Genomic DNA, 20022 nt, shown 5'->3' with positions numbered 1-20022 from the left:
GAGAGAGACTCAGAACACTCCAGCGTCCTTTAGACAAACCATCGAAACATTAGCACACACACACACACACACACACACACACACACTCACACTCGTCCTTCTGTTTGTGCTCTCGTCGCTGCAGTTATATGGTTGGAGTTTTAGTTCAACACCTGCAGTTTACATTCTGTCCACCAGGGGGACACAGGAGTCTGATAAAGGACAGACTGCAACACACACACACACACACTCATACCTAACGCCTGCATCAGAGCCCCAGCAGAATGCCCCCCCCCCTTCCCCAGTGCAGTTCGTTCATGTGTGATCCATGAGCAGCAGATTGACTCCGCCTCCTTCACTCTGGACTCGTTTTGGTGGAAGAAACAAAAAAGTAACAGATAAAAAAAAACAGAGGAAAGGCATTTGACCAGGAAAAAAAATGGAGCATTGAAGTGGATGAAGAATAAAAACAGCAATAAATTATCAAGTGTTTGATTATTTTAAGGGGGATTAAATAAAAACTTCATCAATGAAATAAAAACAGCCATGTTTCATTTTTTCACTGGTAATTAACAAAACTTCCCGTTTGTTGTTTTCAGGAAAATCACCATAAGATGAACAAAAGTTTAAGGAAAAGGGTAAAAAGACTTTAGTTAATGATGGAATGGTTCAGATGGATGTAATTTTTTAGCTCATATCGACAGTCGGACGTTAAAAGGATGGATATAAAACCAAAGGGTGATCTGTAAAACTGCCTCCACTAATATATGTGAACGAATGTCAAAACACTAAAGTAACAGGAGTAAAAGGAGTTCAATTAAATCTAAATTAGAGCTAAAATGGTTTTAAATTAGTGACAGATGATAAATCCATGTGTACCTGAGTCAGTTCACTGAGTTTGTCTTTAAATCTAATGGACATATTCACGCTGCAGATCCTTCTTCAAAGTAAAATGAGGGGGATTCTATTTTTTTTTTTTTTTTTTTTAACATCACAAGGATTTTCAATCTTCACAAAAATAACTTTGTATACAAACAGTTCAAACAGAATCAGGAGTTGAGTTTGTTTTGATTTCAGCAATCAAAGAGAAAAGTCAATCAAATCTATCAGGAACAAATTCGGTTATTAGAATCACATGCATATTTACTACCAAAATGTATTTTATTCCTCCCATCCTTCAGGCTTGTTTGAAATTATATGGTTCATAAGCGTCTCTGAGTACCTAGAAAAGCACTAAATAAAACCACTGTATTATTATTATTGTTATTATTATTATTATCATTATTATTATTATAGTTCAATGAATGTAAGTCGATGAAACATGGCTGTTTTCATCGAATCCCCATGGTTTTACTTAAAATACCTTAAAATCAATCCCTCTTTCTTCATTTCACATCTGTTTTCATTGACCTTGGGAGTCGGAGCTGAGGGTTTCAGGCCTGAGTCATTCTGGTACAAAAAAGGTGCAAACTGATCACAATACCGTTAGCAAGTGTTAGCAAATTTAGAGACGCAGCCCAAGCTCCACGGTGGCCTGTCCTTACATTCAGCCAATTCCACCAGACGGACGTGAGACAGAAGAGCTCAACTGTCTTCAGATTGGATGTTTTAAGGTGGTATGCCTTTTAAGGTGGTACACCTTAAAACTTTACATTACAGTTGAAATCTGACGGGCACTTGGACACTCTGACCGACAACACTCCACTACGGCTCCAAATTTAAATTCAAATGCATTTTCATCCAGTCACTGTTTCGTCAGTTAATACGTCTTGCTTCCACATGACAGAGTCTCCCGCTGCGAGTCCGTCTACTCCGACAGGATAGTGACACAGCTGAAATAGTAGAAGAAGCTGGTTTCTCCCCCGTCGTTGGTTTCCAGTAATTTTCGACCCTCACCGTTATGGGAACTGGAAAAATGGCCATCTGGGGCAAATTTCCAAATGCCCGTCCTGGTGCCGTTCAGAACCTGTGAATGGCTGGCTCTGTCCTCCTCTTCTTCAGCTCTTCCCGGTAGCAGGTAGCAGGAGCAGAAGTTTCCCGTCTCTGGATGTCCGTAGTAGGGGACAGTCGAGTGTCCTGCAGCGGGTGGACTGCAGGTGGCCAACCACCGGCGCTGCCCAGTGAGTTAGTGTCGGACTGGAGGAGGCCCGCTCGACAGTCTATGTTGTGAGGCAGCATGTCCCGGAAACCATTGGTGTAGCTCGCAATGGGTTGGGCCCCTGGGTAGTCTGGAGGTCGAACTCCAGAGGGTACGAAGGGGCCAGGCGGGAGGGGCTCAGGGCGGGGGGGCCTTGGGAATTGTACTGGGGGTGGGTGGAATCTGCGTCGTGTGGGCAGTGGCGCGGCAGAGTAGCGTACGAGGGGAGGCCAGGGTAGAGGTCGCCGGGGGAGCCACCGGCCAGCTGGCGCCGAGTATCCATGTAGCCATGCATATGAGGTTGCTGAGTGAGGGGGGGCGCGGCGGGGGGATGCTCAATGAAGGAAGGCCGGGGAATGGGCACCACACCAGAGTACTGGATGGCTTAACGGAGTGGGCTTGAGGTGGTTGAAGGAAGGAGGGGAGTTTTCTGACAGCTCCTCTTTGGCTCGTACGGCCGGTAGCTCAGCTCTGTACCTACCATGTCTTTCTTGGGTGGCTGTATGCCGTTCGTGATGCCCTTCCTCTCTGCATCTCGCCGCTGTTGCTCTTGTTCAGCCCTAAAGCGCTCCTCGGCGTCGACGAGGTAGCGCTGGATCATCTCCTCCTGGAACGGCTGCCGGTTGCTCGTAGTGAGCAGACTGGCGAAGATGAACTTCCTCTCTCCTTGCATGGCTGCAGCGCAGGATGCCCAGGACCTCACCTTCACGTCGGCGCTGTACTGTAGGGGTCGCCCTCGGTGCTGCTGCCGCCGCTGCTCGTGCTGCTCCCCGTCCCGTTCAGACGCTCACTGCCTGAGGAGGGGGAGCCTTTCCCAGAATCCTCTGAGGCTGTGGGCAGAGGGTGAACTGTCCTTGCTGCCTTTCCTCCCCCCTAAACGAGCCCTTCTTTTTCTCCCCGCCCTCCTGCTTGGCGCCTCCAGCCCCAGCATTCTTCCCTGTCATCAGTCCACCCACGTTCTTCTTCAGCTTGCTGCCCAGACTCTTGCCGAAGCTGCCAAGTTTGTTAGCCACAGAGTCGGCCCTCTTCTTGTCTTTGTCCTTGTCCTTCTTGGGTTTGTCCTTTCCTGCTGTGCCGACCCCTGTTGAAGAAGACCCGTTGCTCGAGGAGCTACATGAGGAAGAGGAGCTGTTCTTGGCCAAGGCCCCCCCTCCATTGACGGTGGACGCTGTGGTGGTTTCCCCGTTGCCGTTGGAACTGCTGCTCACCGACTCCTTGTCGGACTCTCCTGAGTCCGGTGGCGTTCGGGCATCTTCTCCTGCCGATGCTGTTGGAGACTCAGGCTGGGCCAGAGGCGCCTGCTGCAAAAAAACAACACCAAGCATAAAAAAACAGAGAATGAGACCGAGACCGACTGAGGACCTGGACTGGTCTATGTATGAAGTTTTATTGGTCTAATATAGTGTTCAAGAGCAGAATGAAATAAATCTGTTTTAAAGTTACTTTACACACAGTTGGAGGCTGTGTTTGATCTTTTCCAGGCTTTTCCGTACTCTAAGCTGTAACATCCATAACATTTTGGGTCGCTGAGGTAAAAACTGATGTAGAATCAATGCAGAGAATCAAAACTAATAGTGACCTCCAGCGGACGTGTTTAGAAAGTTGTGTTTTAAAGCTCTTTCAGTATTTTTTAACATATGCTAATAATGACGTTAGAAATGTCATGTGTGTTATGTTATTATCTATTTATTTGTACTGAAGATCTCAACATTTGACCTTGTGCCCATAAGTCTTTGACAAACCAAGGGAAACTGCTGCAATATTCAAAAACTGACAAAACACACACTTTAACACTTGTTGCATGATACATGATCAACTAGATTTTTTTTTTTTAAATGTTAAATCAGTGTGTTGTCTGAACATTGCAGTAACTTCTGTTCAAACCCAGACCTCAGATATTTAATAAACCACATAATGAACAGTAGACCATAGAAACGTCCAGAAGTCCAAACACAGGCACCGTCTCATTGGTATCAGTGATTATCGAAGTCCTCTTCCAGAAGCACTTACATTCAGTCCTGATGTTGATGACACAGCACATGACGTACTGGCATCATTGCCATTATTACTTCCAGGTTATAGATGTTTTACATTGAATAAGTGAAGTGTTTAAGGAACTGTTCCTATTTAAGACAAAGCCAGTGATTTATTTTCAGTGGGGGTGGGCAGTAGTTCTGGAAGTCCAATCAATGGGTTGTACAGGGTGGAGGGTTCAATACTCACCACTGCTTTTAAAGATCTGTTAAAACTACAAACTACAGGCTGTTTTTGGGTTTGGATCAACACTGAGCCTAAACCTTACTCCCTATTTGAGATATCTCACCAAGGTTTACTGACATTACTGCAAAGTCAAATCATTGTAATTGCTCAAGTATTATTTATATTTAAATCAAAAATAATTTTTGCAGTGAAAAGTATCCATCAAGACGTATTTAGCCTGTTCAAGAAAACAGGCGTTGAAATCCAACCCTATAAGCAATGAGCTGAGATGTAGTTTGGAAAGTTTTGGGATAAAATGGGTGAACACAGAGTTAATTTGACCAGATAAGGAGGGAAAACAAAAGCACAAGATCCAGAGGATGTGAACAGTGACTCAGAGTCTGTCCTTTACAGATAAACCCACTGACTAACTTTGAAGATTCCACTTCATACAAAACACACAAGAGAAGCTTTAACACATTTTCTGTGGAAAATGGCGTGATCTGCATGAGTAAGAGGCATCTGTAAGGGTACATCCTGTCTGTTAGCATTCATGACCATAACACAGCAGCAGAACAACGTCCATAAATGCGTTCTTACAGTGAGACTTCTATTACCATGAAGCCCTGAAGCACGACCATGAAACTGAAAGTGCCTGGTTTACCCTGTGGTTCACAACAGGACCTTTGTCACAGTGTTTGTAAGTGTGACTTTGTGACCTCAACAGCTCAGTTCAGTGTGTTTGTACCTACCATTCCAACAGCAGTAACAGGTCTGACCAAAAAGAAAGGAATCCTGTCTGCCACTAACACAGGACATGAATCCTAAACCACCCTGCAAACATTAGACTACAGAGCAGCTGTCATATTTAGGAGGCTACAAATCACCTTGGCATCAAGTTAGAGGGGCAAATTACATTAAAAAATTCAATTACACTCATAAAATGTTCTTACGGAGCCTTGACCAGAATTGATGCCTCGTTAAAAATGATTTTCTTGTCTATTTGGTGCTGATTTATCTTCACGTCTGTCAGTACAAAAGCAGTTTAGGCAAAAACAGAATTCTGATCAATCCTGCTCCGTCATACCATACTTTTATGGCTCTGGGAAACGGGAGGGATCTACAGAGGGTCATATTTACCTCATAAGACAGGAGGGATCTACAGAGGGTCAAATTTACCTCATAAGACAGGAGGGATCTACAGAGGGTCAAATTTACCTCATAAGACAGGATGGATCTACAGAGGGTCAAATTTACCTCATAAGACAGGATGGATCTACAGAGGGTCATATTTACCTCATAAGACAGGAGGGATCTACAGAGGGTCAAATTTACCTCATAAGACAGGATGGATCTACAGAGGGTCATATTTACCTCATAAGACAGGAGGGATCTACAGAGGGTCATATTTACCTCATAAGACAGGAGGGATCTACAGAGGGTCAAATTTACCTCATAAGACAGGAGGGATCTACAGAGGGTCATATTTACCTCATAAGACAGGAGGGATCTACAGAGGGTCAAATTACCTCATAAGACAGGATGGATCTACAGAGGGTCATATTTACCTCATAAGACAGGAGGGATCTACAGAGGGTCATATTTACCTCATAAGACAGGAGGGATCTACAGAGGGTCAAATTTACCTCATAAGACAGGAGGGATCTACAGAGGGTCATATTTACCTCATAAGACAGGATGGATCTACAGAGGGTCATATTTACCTCATAAGACAGGATGGATCTACAGAGGGTCAAATTTACCTCATAAGACAGGATGGATCTACAGAGGGTCATATTTACCTCATAAGACAGGAGGGATCTACAGAGGGTCAAATTTACCTCATAAGACAGGAGGGATCTACAGAGGGTCATATTTACCTCACAGGGCAGCGGCAGCCAGGTGAGCGTCATGTAGCTGTGTAACATCTGGAGCTTGGCCTCCAAAGACAGAGCCACACTGGGAAGGACACAGAAAAATTAGTAAAAAAAAAAAAAAAAAAAGGGGGATGTTTACACCATAGACGCCCAAATTCATTCCTATGAAGGTCTATAAATGACACTAAATGAACCGTGCTGGCCACCAAAGCGTGCATGCACCAGAGGCCTTCGACTGTGGGTTTGTGTGCGGTCTTTTGCTTATCTCCACCTGTGACACATGGATGACCTGTGTCTGTTCAGGTGTTTGGATGGTAAACCTGACCTCTGCAGGTACTTTTCTCTATCTTCTATGAAGGGTGACGCCCACTCCTCTGCTCTTACATATATGTGCTTCAGCCTTTTAATCTCAATCACCTCAAACTCCTCCTAATATGTCAAGACTAAAGTCCGGGCGTTTCCAAACACTGTTACTGTGGCCACTGGTGTCACATCATCTGGTCCATTTCATCTGAGCAGACACTGCCGAGGCCCTCAGAACTACATCAGATGTTCTTCCTATGCTCCGTTCACAGAAGCTATCTTCTCATCTTCTCGTCAGTGACAGTGAGTGTGGCTGATCTGAAATCAGGAGTCAGTCTACATACACACTAATGTTCAAAAGGGAGTCTGTATGTGTGTGTGTGCGTACAAGCTGTTTTAGTTTATATCACAGTACAGTATAATCATGTTCATAATAAAACTGAAAACACTATCATTTAATCTGTCTGTACTTAGGAAAAGAAATGATGTAGATCTGTTAAAACTGTCGGTCTGTCCTCATCAGATGTGCACTAGGGCATTAACTGAAAAGTCAGTTTGTTGACACGTCGATGTCTGTGGCACAAGTCGACGTTACTTTGGACGGAGTCGACTAGTCGTGTGTTATCTCTCTCTCCCTTCCATCACCCGACAGCGTGCAAGCCGTCAATCAGCGCATGTCGATACTCTCATCTTTCTACATGAAAACATGGAGTGCAGTGAGCGGTAGTGATGCACGGATCAGCGGACCCGGCTCAGGTTGGTTTGGGTCCAAAAAATGTCAATTTATTTGCGGGGCGGGTCAAAAAAATTCCACAAAGTGGCTTAAAAAAAAAAAAAAAAACCCGACCTGCACATCACTAGCGCAAGGCCAAGACTGAAGGAAGAAGACGACTCACAGTAGGACCTAAACTGACTGTGATCTACAAAAACTCTGATCTCAGTCATGTTCTGAACCATGGAAGCACCACCACTACTGAAGAATAATTTAGACAGCCAGTGTGTTTGGATTATTCTGTTCATTTATTTCATGAAGACAATGCGCTCTTTTCTCTAACATGCTGTGCGTCTTTTCTGCCACTGTCTGAACCTTTTCCCACTTTATGTTGTTCACTTACATTTAAAAGAAAATTCAAGGTGTTGGTCTTTGTTTTGTTTGGTTAAATGTCGAGAAAGGACTGTTGATGCTTGTCTTTCCAGTTTTTTATTCTGTTCTTTACTGTACATTTACATGTTACAGTGAATGTTTGTACGAGTTGCTCATTGTTGATCAGTTGTGTGTCTGTGTTGTTCCTCCACTGTCAATGTGATGACATCATCATACAACAAGTTGACTAGACTTCGACTTTATTGACAAATAAGTCGATCTGAAAAATGTGCGCTGAACTTCTACTGTCATATGAACCTCGCTGTAAACTTGGTTAAAAAGGCTGAATGTTGAACATCCCAGTGTTTCTACTGTGTGTATCTGCACCACGGGTTCTCAACAGGACCCTGTCCATGTGGACCCTGGTTCTGCTGTGGGAGTGGACCGTACCTTGCCAGCATCACATTGTCCATGTCGTCCTTTCCCCACTCCCAGTCCTTCCCCGGATCCACGGCGAAGTGCAGAGGTAGCATTTTGTGTTCCGAGTCCGTGAGAGGGATGACCACTGCAGGTTCAAGAACAAACAAGAGTCCATCAAACGGCCAAGACTGCCTTAAGAACTACATTCAAACTCCTAGGTTCTGATCAATGGATCCAGTTGGCCCAGGTCTGGTCCAGTCTGGGTTTCCAGTCGACTAACAGGATTTTACCAGTCCAGTCTACATCTAACGGTACACCGCTGCCCACAAAAGTCACTCAGTCTAACATTAGGTTGGCTCGTCTTCACCTGTGAGTATGACACACATTCACCACAGCGTCATTTCAATACTTCTGTCATTTATTTACATCCACAGTTCAATGAACTTTACACCAACATTTTGGATCGATGATGGGAGACATGAACCACTGCACAAAGTGTCCTCCAGGGGGTCAGGTCTGGACTCTGGGGGTTCGGGTCTGGACTCTGGGGTTCGGGTCTGGACTCTGGGGGTTTGGGTCATGTTTGAATATGTCCATGACATCAGAGATAAAAACCTACTGATGGAATAATCTGTTCATTCAGTTTATTCAGGTTCAGGTGAACTCATGGCAAGGCATGATGGGTAATACTGATCCACAGACTGGTTCTGTAGACCAGAGGCATGATGGGTAATACTGACCCAGAGACTGGACCTGTTTAGGTATCTTATTATGAAGTTAATAATATGATCAGTACAGAAAACATGCATTAGTTTTAGATTCATGACTGTAAATATTCTGTACTCTGTTCATACTGGGTTCAGTGCTCAGGCCATGTGTTCAGCGCTCTGAACTGTTCACCTGTGTTTTCTGTTCAACTCAGGTCCAGTCAGTGTAAATATTTGTGTTCTTGCATTTCTCAGGACTTTGGCGCCACAAGGAGCTCATCTCTAAACCCGGGTGGCTGAATGTAAAATGAGCTTCCTGTTCCGTCCACAATCCTGGATCCTACTCGAACTCTGCTTTTAACAATTTTTCTGTTTTCATTTTCAAAGTGTAAATTACACTGCAAACAAACGACCTGCTGACGTCCACGTTTGTTTTGGAATAAGAACTCAACGGTGACAGGCAGTTATCATGACATTTGGTTGATTTCAGACACTAGAATCTGCCCCCGGTGGTAGAAACACTTGGACTTGTGTGTGTGTCCAGGGTTCAGTTCATTACAGCTACTTGGTCAGTGTGTGTCCAGATTAAATCTTCCACTGTTCACAACATTTTAGGTCCATCCCAGTTCAGCCCTTGGCCCCTCCCCCTCCATTTTGCACATTTACATGAAGGGGTAGGGGTGTCCTGATTCTCAATGAGTCAGAGGGGAGGGGCTGTTTGACCCTCCAAATGGAGATGTTTCAGGACCACATTCCAGACACGGGAGTCTGAGAAATCTGCCATAGTTCAGTTCAAATCATCGGTCAGATGGAGGTAAACACAGCAAAAAAGGGGAGGGCCAAGGGGGAGGGGTAAGGGGGAGGGCCAAGGGGTGAATTGGTGTTGGGCCTCAGTCTTCTCCATCTGAACATTATTACTTTTAGATGATGAAATCATTTGCTGCCTGGTAAAGTCTGGTATTTTACAGCAAAACTCCACCCTGATGAATTCGCCTATGATCTAAACCAGGGGTCTCAAACGTGTGGTCCGGGGGCCAAATGCAGCCCGCCAAAGGTTCCAATCAGGCCTGAGGGATGTTTTGCAAAGTCAAAAATTCCACAGTCTTGAAGTGAATTAAGCAAAAAAAAAAAAAAAAATTAGCTTAAATTAAGGAAAAAAGTTGAATTAAGCAAAAATAAATCTTCAAATAAGTAAAAAAAATCTTGAATTAGTCCAAAAAAAAAACTTGAATTAAACAAAAAAACATCTTACACTTAGCAAAAAAAATTTTAATCAAGCAAAAAATCTTGAATTAACACATCAAATTTTTTCTTTGTTTTAGTGCAAAAAATAACATTAAATTATGAAAAATATTATATTTACAAACTCTCCTGTAACAGTAAAATGTGAATAACCTGAACAAATATGAACAACCTGAAATGTCTAAAGAAAATTCAGCACAATTTGAACTCTTTCCTGCCTGCTCCTCATTGTTTATGTCTTTGTAGATCTGATCCAGAATGCACATGTAGAAATGATAAGTTGAGGCAGAATATTGTTAAAATTGCACTTATTTTTCTTTAAAAAATTCAGTTTTTTCAGGTTATTCACATCTTTTTTGTTTGGATAGTTTATAAAAGTAAGTATTTTCATAATTTGATGGGGGTTTTTTTGCAGTAAAGCAAAGACAAAAATTTGGAGTTGTCATTATTTACAGGTTATTCTGTTATTGTTTTGCTGGTTTGGCCCACTGCAGATCAAATCAGGCTGAATGTGGAACCGGAAAGAAAATGAGTTTGAGAGCCCTGATCTAAACTGAAGTGTGAGGAATGTGTACGTCTGTAAAAGCCTCAGGTCCCATTAGTGGCGTTCCTAAATAAGTGTCTAAGGTCGATACAGAAGCAGACACTCCCACCGCTACATCAGTATTATCTGTGATCTACTGCGCTTCAGAGCCTGAAAATGTGCTGCTTTCCTGGAGGACACAAAGGAACAGTCGATAGTGAGCTGATGGTGATGGACGGTGCAGAGGCGGACCTTGCTCTTTGGAGTTGTCCTTCTGCTCCATGGACACCAGAGCGGAGAAATGGGCCTGGTCGTACGCCAGGACCAGCGGCGAGCGATGGCACTTCGCGGCCGGTACCTCCAGCGGTAGGTAGATGCCTCCGAAGGGAATGGGAGCAAAGGCTGAGGAAGGAGTGACAAGGACATGACACATGAACACCACGGACCATCTGAGGTCACCAAAGCAAACAGAAGACTGAGGACTGGGCCGTCCGTCTGTCCGTCACACACCTCAGTGTAACCCAGGTGATAACCTCTGCAGGTCTGTTGTCTGCTGTCAGTCTGCTGCTGACAGACACTGGAACCACGTCCACACTAAACTAAGGCTGAAGGCTCGTCTGCTCCAAGGTTCCAACAGTTCTGGATTTTTCATTATAGTTTAGTTTTATTAGTTTTGACTTTTTTTCTCTAATTCAGTTAGTTTTAATTCATTTTAGGGCAGGTTTGCTAGTTTTCGTTAGTTTTCATTTTGTTCTAAATGCTTAATTTTAGTTTAGTTTTAGTATTAATTTTAGTTTTTTTTATATCTTTTCTCTTCTTCGTTGTATTCAAATAAATCCCAGACAGGACTCTGCTGCTTTCTCCCAACTTTAGTCTCCATGTTTCCAGGTAGAGTGGGGACCTGAAGACGACTGGAAACCACAAGTGATGGACCGTTAAATATCATATGGTGCTGCTAGATAAAATTGCTAGAGCAAAATAAATCACTTTCGTATCAATCCGACACTGACAAAGACAAAAATGAAGGGAATTTTATCCATAATTTTTATCCGTTTTAGTTAGTTTGTAAGCACACATTACAGTTTCAGTTAGTTATTGCTTTTTCTTTTAATTAGTTTTTATTTATTTCAGTTAACGAAAATGTTTTTTTCAATTCTAGTTTTCGTCATTCAGTTAGTTTTCGTTAACGATAATAACCTCGGTCTGCTCATGATGTTGCATGAACACTGGACCAGTGGACAGGTTTGGAACATCATGTGCTTGGACATTTGTCCAATGCATGACTGTTAATACAATCTTGTGCTTTTCATAACATGTTTGTGTTTATAAATACCTTAAATAAACTTAATTTTTTACAAATTTGGAGATTTATTGGGGGTGGGTCACTTTTCCATAAGGGGGGGGTCAGAACTCTATAATAGAGAAATGAGTCCTGTTACTCGTACTGTTTTATTTTAGCCATGTCTTTGTGAAGCTGTTGTTTATCTGTTGTCTTATTCTAGTGTTTTGGTTGGTCTGTCTGTTTGTCTTCTGTTGCTGTAGCTCCTTCGTCCTCTCTGAAGGCTGCATTATTCCTCTGACATTAATAAACCAAGTCTGGGAGCCTCATTTGTGCAAAGTCATTAACAGCTACTACAATTATTGAGTTATTAAAGGTTCTGTTCGCTGGTAAAAGTGCTTTTTCAGACACGTTTTGAGAACACAGGCTCATAAAGTGCACAACGATAGTTTGGACTGTTTGCTTTAGACTGTTTCAGATCCCACACGGGTGGTGTTTGTTTTCTTAAGGCAAAGCAGGAAAATCATCAATCATTTGCACGTCAAATGTTATTTTCAGCCTCTGACTGTAAATCCTGAATATGAAAACTGAAACCAAGAAAGAGGGGGAAATGTCCAGGGTCTGGGTTTAGAAAGCCCATGATCCTGGACCGGGTCATCTATCGTACTTTTGTGTTGGTTTTTCAAAGTTAAATTGTAATAAATAATAGTAATGTAGATAAAAGTGTTTCAGAATGACCAAACACGTAGAGCAGGACCTCTGTCAGCAGCAGGTCCAGTCCATGAAGTCAGAAGAAGGGTTTAAGAGCAGAGACAGAACAGAGCACATGGACCAAAGGGTCTGGACTGGGTGACAACAACAGCAAAAACAACAACAACAACACACCCTTACACAGCTAAAGGTTTGTGTGAATACATTATAAAAGTGGGTAAAAACTTGTGTTTGTCAAGGTTATTATCGTTAACGAAAACTAACGAAATGACGAAAACTAGAATTGAAAAAACATTTTCGTTAACTGAAATAAATAAAAACTATAAAAGAAAAAAACAATAACTAACTGAAACTGTATTGTGTGCTTACAAAACTAACTAAAACGTATAAAAAATTATGGATAAAATTCCCTTTGTTTTTGGTCTTTGTCAAACATCGAATTGATATGAAAGTGATTTATTTCACTCTAGCAGTTTAGCTAGCACGCACCATGCGGTCCGTACTTCTCGTCACTTGTGGTTTCCAGTCGTCTTCTGGTCCCCACTCTACCTGGAAACATGGAGACTAGTGGGGAGGAAAGCAGCAGAGGTCCGTCGGGGATTTATTTGAATACGACGACAGAGAAGAAGAAGAAAGAGACGACCTAAACTAAAACAGAAGAGCAACTCGGACAGAGCGCAGCCAGACCTGCCACCCCCCCCCCCCCCCCCCCCCCCCCCCCCCCCCCCCCCCCCCCCCCCGATCACCACTAAAATTTAATAATTTCTTCCTTGTGCCAGTATCAACATTTCCTGAAAATTTCATGAAAATCTGTCCATAACGTTTTGAGTTATCTTGCTAACAAACAAACACGCATGCACGTGCACAAACACACAAAGCAAAGTGATCACAATACCTCCTGGCAGAGGTAATTAATACTAAAACTAAACTAAAACTAAGCATTTAGAAAAAAATGAAAACTAATAAAAACTAGCAAACCTGCTCTAAAAACGAATTAAAACTAACTGAATTAGAGAAAAAAAACGTCAAAACTAAATAAAACTATAATGAAAAATCCAAAACTATTATAACCTTGGTGTTTGTTCAAACTAGTAAAGCCACTGGAAGACTGTAAAGAACTAGAAGCACTCGGAGAGCGCAGACCTCCGCCAAGGCTGATCAGTGGCCCCCCCTGTGGGCCCCCCCACCCCCGATCACCACCAAAATTTAATCATTTCTTCCTTATCCCATTTCCAACAAACCCTGAAAATTTCATCCAAATCTGTCCATAACTTTTTGAGTTATGTTGCACACTAATGGACAGGCAAACAAACAAACAAACAAACAAACCCTGGCAAAAACATAACCTCCTTGGCGGAGGTAATCATGAAAGTACAAACCCAAGCAAACGTATGTGTATCTGTGTTCCGTAAACCACTGTTTGACTCAAATGTCTCATTAAGCTTATGTTAAATTTTCAAAAAAATACAATTGACAACATTTTCAATGAAAACAATACTTGACAGGATGACTTATGTTTCTGAAAATAACTGAAAAAACACAAACAAACCAATCGGAGTTTGTGCAGAAGCCAACGGTTTTTCCTTTGGTGTCCGTCCCTTTGTGCTGTGTTCGGTTCTTGTGTCGTTCTAATTCAGTTTGTGCATTTGACCAAAGTGAAGCAGACTTTACCTTCTCCTCCAGAGTCTCGTAACATGGTGTCAGCGACTACGACGATGGGTCTCCTGAGGACGTGGGCCAACACAAACACGTGGAACTCCTCTAAACTTTCATAAACGGGTTCATCTGACGACTCGGCCCTGAAGGAAACATGAACCAGCTCTTAGTTCACATGGATTATGGACCTGTTTACTGAACACAGAAGAAGACAGCAGTGCTCTGTAGACTGGAGGCTCTGCTGCCCCCTGGTGGATCTGCAGAACCAGCCTCCAGTTACTGTTTCCAGAGGGTGCAAAACACAGGAAGCTGTTATAGCACGTTTAACTGACTGAATTTAACTGTCTGTTGGACAGGAAGTAGCAGATGGACTCAAATGTGTGGGTCCACTCACTGCTGATTGTGGGTTCAGTTGTTTGTCCATGAATACAAACATGAGTGTGACTAAGTGTGTGTCGGACTAACAGTGGCTGCTTTGTGCGTCTGTGGACTCACCCACTGCTGCCGTTGGTGCTGTAGTGGATTCTGGGCTCACTGGACGCCAGCTTTAACAGTTCATTCCACTCTTTCTGCCACTCCTCCTCAGTGTACACCAGCCCAGACTGAGGACACACACACACACACACACACCAGTTAGAGAGGGAGTGTCAAATGTCACAAAAGCATGCACTGACGTTAGAGCGTCTTACCACAAGGGTACACTGACAATTGGACCGAGGAATTCAACTACAGACTTGGACAACCAGACAGATTCCTGAGTCGCTCACACAACAACTACACAACATTTACAAGAATCCGACTTTTTTTTTTACTTTGCTAGAAATATAAGTTTTTGTCAAAAGCCATATCTGTGTCATATCTGTGCTGCTCAATGACAGTGTGGTTTAGGACGCCTCAGTGTCAGAACATCAGCTGTTCTGTGGACGTCTGCACACCGTCTGGACACACTGTTGGAAACACACCTGGTGGTGGACACATGTCACTGCATGTATACAGTATCATGGCACAGAGAACACACAGCTCAGTATGAACCATGGCCTGATAATAACAACAACAATACCAGTACCACTACTACTACTACTACTACCACTACTACTAATAATAATGTGAATGTAGGGTGTAAACATAGGTTCATCCTAGAGCAGATGTTCTTGTGAGGCTGTCCGTATTAGACCAAAGGTCATGTCAACAGTTCCGTCTGCGCTGTTGTGGAGGACCTTCTAGGCTGTAGACCAAACCCACCTGTCCCTCATATACAGTATTTGTTCCAGACCTATCAGTGTCCAGTTCCAGTTGTGATGTAGACAAACCTCCTTGTTCTGCTGGGTCTGCTGCCACCTCCACCGACGCCTCAGTGCTTCCCTCTCCATCCCATGATCCATCAGGGCATACAGGGACTTCCTCAGCATCAGGTCCCGGTCGTGAAAACCCCACATACCTGCACCGGCGACATGGATGTAAGTTTATAGACTCCAATATTCAGGCTTCTAGAGGTCAAGTAGAAGAATGTGAGAAGCTCTACAACACCTGCACATGGACGGAGCCACAAAGGCTGAGTGAACAGGCACTGCAACACCTTGGAATGGAGCTAGCATCTGAGCTAACAGCTAACAGCTAACCCTGACCCAACTCCTACTGAGGCCAACGGAGTGGGAAGGTTTCCACAGGTGGGTTAAAGGTTAGATCCTCACCCAGAGAGGCAGCGTGTAACAGACAGTTTCCATCGCCGCTGGTCGCCAGAGGCAGAAGATTCTGACAATTTGGAACCACCTTAGTCCACCAGTTCAGCCGCCCTGGAAGGAACACAGAGAAAACATCAACTCACCTGTTTGGAATATAAATATGACAGATTATTAATCCAAAACAAAGGGCCTGGTCTGCACCGAGTGGAAAAAACCACAACAACGGCTGAGTTCATCAGACTGGATCCACACTAAACACCAATAACACACATCAGTCACCAAGAGGAAAACACAGAACCAATGTCACCCATGTAGACGGACTGAGAAAACACAAAGCCCACAGGTTCAACCCATCAGACTAAACACCAGAAAACACCCTGAATCCAAAGCACCTCCATCCTGTCAGAACGCTGCTGTGGACGCCCCGTTCAGGTGCTGCTGGTTCACCAGTCAAACCCAAAATACACACACACACACACACACACATATATCTATATATCTATATCTATATCTATATATATATATATATATATATATCTATATATATATCTATATATATCTATATATATCTATATATATATATATATATATGTGTGTGTGTGTGTGTGTGTGTGTGTGTGTGTGTATATATATATATATATATATATAGCGGCTATTTATGTTTCCATGTGAAGGCTCTAAAAGGATCCAGCTCTGCCTTCAGTAGAACCTCTAACCCTACAGGCCTCCTGCATCCATACCCCTGACCTCTGGCCCCTGACCCTAACCCTACAGGCCTCCTGCATCCATACCCCTGACCTCTGACCCCTGACCCTAACCCTACAGGCCTCCTGCATCCATACCCCTGACCTCTGACCCCTGACCCTAACCCTACAGGCCTCCTGCATCCATACCCCTGACCTCTGGCCCCTGACCCTAACCCTACAGGCCTCCTGCATCCATACCCCTGACCTCTGGCCCCTGACCCTAACCCTACAGGCCTCCTGCATCCACACCCCTGACCTCTGGCCCCTGACCCTAACCCTACAGGCCTCCTGCATCCACACCCCTGACCTCTGGACCCTGACCCTAACCATACAGGCCTCCTGCATCCATACCCCTGACCTCTGGCCCCTGACCCTAACCCTACAGGCCTCCTGCATCCACACCCCTGATCCCTGACCCCTGACCCTAACCCTACAGGCCTCCTGCATCCATACCCCTGACCTCTGGCCCCTGACCTAACCCTACAGGCCTCCTGCATCCATACCCCTGACCTCTGGCCCCTGACCCTAACCCTACAGGCCTCCTGCATCCATACCCCTGACCTCTGGCCCCTGACCCTAACCCTACAGGCCTCCTGCATCCATACCCCTGACCTCTGGCCCCTGACCCTAACCCTACAGGCCTCCTGCATCCATACCCCTGACCTCTGGCCCCTCACCCTAACCCTACAGGCCTCCTGCATCCACACCCCTGACCTCTGGCCCCTGACCCTAACCCTACAGGCCTCCTGCATCCACACCCCTGACCTCTGGCCCCTGACCCTAACCCTACAGGCCTCCTGCATCCATACCCCTGACCTCTGGCCCCTGACCCTAACCCTACAGGCCTCCTGCATCCATACCCCTGACCTCTGACCCTAACCCTACAGGCCTCCTGCATCCACACCCCTGATCCCTGACCCCTCCTGGGCTTCGGCGGTGCTTACCAGCGTGCTCCAGTGCCACCATCATGGACTGCTCAATCAGATCTCTCTCGATGAAGCCGCGGAAGTCGTCGCGGTAAACGGTGAGGTCTGGGAGCTGGAAGGTGCAGAGGGGCGTGTCCAGGAGGAGCTCGCTGCTACTGCCTCCAGTACTGGAAACGTGGGAACGGGCCAGGGACACGATGGTGGAACTGGCGTGGGAAATACCCCGAGAGAGGCGCTTCTCTGTAGCCGCTGAGACACAACAACAAAAACCACAGTTTTAAGCGTGTTAGTGTGTGATAAGTACCAAGGACAGAGCACATCCAAGGCCACGCTGCTGATGGGGGTGAAACCATCCAGGATCAGGTCATCCATCCCATATGGATCAGTCTGATCAGGGGTTACAGAAGACCCAGTGCTGTAGCTGAGAGGACGTATTCTAACAGTACCTGCTTCTCCTCCCTGTACTTCATATTTAACTGTAGTGTTTGTACTTTGGCTGATCTGTACCACAGTCTGGGGGACTATTTGGTGGTCTTCTACTTGATTCTTTTTGAATGATAAAGCAGCTGTAGGACCGTCCCCTCCCCTGTTCAGTCCGTCCACCGTCTCTACCCTCAGGTGTTGTGTTCGTGGCCTCACCTTGCACCACCTCGTCTTGGCGCTGGAGAACAGGTCGTCCCACTCGGGCCATCTCCTTTTCAGGAGGCAAATACGACCTCTCCTCTGCAAAGGAATACGTCAGGTTCCCAGCATGCACCTGTCGTAGCTGCTCAAAGTCGCTGAGGGCAGCTGTGATATCCCAGTTCTTGCCTACAGACAGAAGAACAATCTGAGCATGTGCAAACAGGAGCCTGAGCCCAGTGAAGCCAAAGGCCTATCCTCCATGAGGGAAACATTGACCAGAGGCCAGTTCCACCAACGCTCCTCTGATCTGACGTAAAAGCCACTGGCACATTCCTGAACTTGGTAAATATCAGTGTGTGGAGCACGTCTCAGCTCGCTGCTGTTACTGCATTTCATTCAAACCTGTGGTCTGATCTCACCAGGGGTTTCCACAGCATGGCGCCCAAAAATGAGACCGAAGACACTGACAGTCAAGGCCGTCAGTGAGTCTGAGACGTTGTTTGGATCCTACAGTTAAATGATGAGCTTGTCAGTCCACATGCCTGTTCTGTCATGTTTTGTGCCTTTGTAGATCTACTGGGATCTGTTCGTTGTCATGCACATGTGAATGATCAACGGAGACAAAATACTTCAGAAATGTCAGCGTGTTTGTGAATGTTCACATTATTCACAGTTTTTGGCTAAGGATAGCTTGTAAATATAAACATTTTCATAATGTGATTTTACTCTTTTGGATTAAAACAAAGACAAAATGTAGGAGTTGTCATTGTTTATAAGTTATTCCTGAGGGGAACCACAGGTCATATTTATACAGATATCTAAGGACTGAAGTTAGTAAATGTGTCGTTCCTGTTTTCAACTGCATTTCCCATCATGCAGTGTTGTACTGAGCTACCGGTCAAATGGAGCTACATGACTGTAAGGTTACTGCATCCAAAATGACTAATATCTGCCAAAATATTGGACCGATCAACTGGACGAGATATTTAATGTGGAGATGGAACTATTCATCTACTGTAGGAACCAAAGTGGACAGATGAGGACATCTACATTTATCAGAACTGAGCAGATACACACACACACACACACACACACACACACACACACACACAGATATACACACACACACTCTTAGACCTTCCAGTATGATGGTACAGATTACTTTACTGGTCTGGTCCACTGGAGCTCAAACTGGGCTGTATGTGGAAGCTGGACTAAACAGACTTGGACAGCCCTGCTCCATCAGTTGGTCCTGTTTAGTGGACGATGACGTCACTAACAGCAGCTGCTCTGGAGCTCATTCACAGTTAGGGCCGTTTCATAGTCAACACAAGGCCATGCAAACACAAACGCACTGCGACGCATCGACACGCATCGGCCGCCATGATGCGTATTTGAGTCTCGAAAAGTGTTTTTTTGATAGGCAATGTCTGTAATACCATATGTCACCAGCAGGGGAAACACACAAGCAATGTAGTGTAATTTAACACGTATCTACAGAAGATGATGACGGTGACTCAGCAGAGTCTGCAGCAGAAAGTGAACCGCTGGAGCCAACAGGACAGAGACAGACGTTCAGAAACATTGGACCTGTCCGTCCCGGTCTAGGATTCACATCGACGGAACTAGAGGTTGGAATGTCCCGTCCTGATTCTGTCTCTGCTGCAGTTCAGAGGTCAGACAGACCACCATCTAGATCTGGCATGTTTTTTTTGTTTCTCCGATTCAAAATCAACACTGTTCTGTCTCCAAACTGTTGTGTCTTTGTGCTCTTAAACTGAAGGGTCAAACAGGATGTTCACTAATAAAGTGACACTGGCTCAGTGAGTTCTGATCCAACGTTACCAATGACTGGGTGTGATTATTCTAATGTGAACTGGTCCAGTTACCACCGTATTCCTACCCTTAAAATGTTCAGTGTAACAAA

The 20022-nt window shown here is 44.6% G+C and overlaps 1 pseudogene; it reads right to left on the bottom strand.

Moving 5' to 3' along the window:
- Positions 1-1938: 1938 nt before the first annotated feature.
- The window catches only part of LOC115436211 (OTU domain-containing protein 7B-like), a 65164-nt pseudogene continuing 47080 nt past the window's right edge, over positions 1939-20022 (bottom strand).

The sequence above is a fragment of the Sphaeramia orbicularis genome, chromosome 16 (assembly GCF_902148855.1).
Source record: "Sphaeramia orbicularis chromosome 16, fSphaOr1.1, whole genome shotgun sequence".
In the NCBI taxonomy this organism is placed as follows: Eukaryota; Metazoa; Chordata; class Actinopteri; order Kurtiformes; family Apogonidae; genus Sphaeramia; species Sphaeramia orbicularis.
Note: the sequence above shows the minus strand (reverse complement) of the source record. Positions and strands in the feature narration are given on the sequence as shown.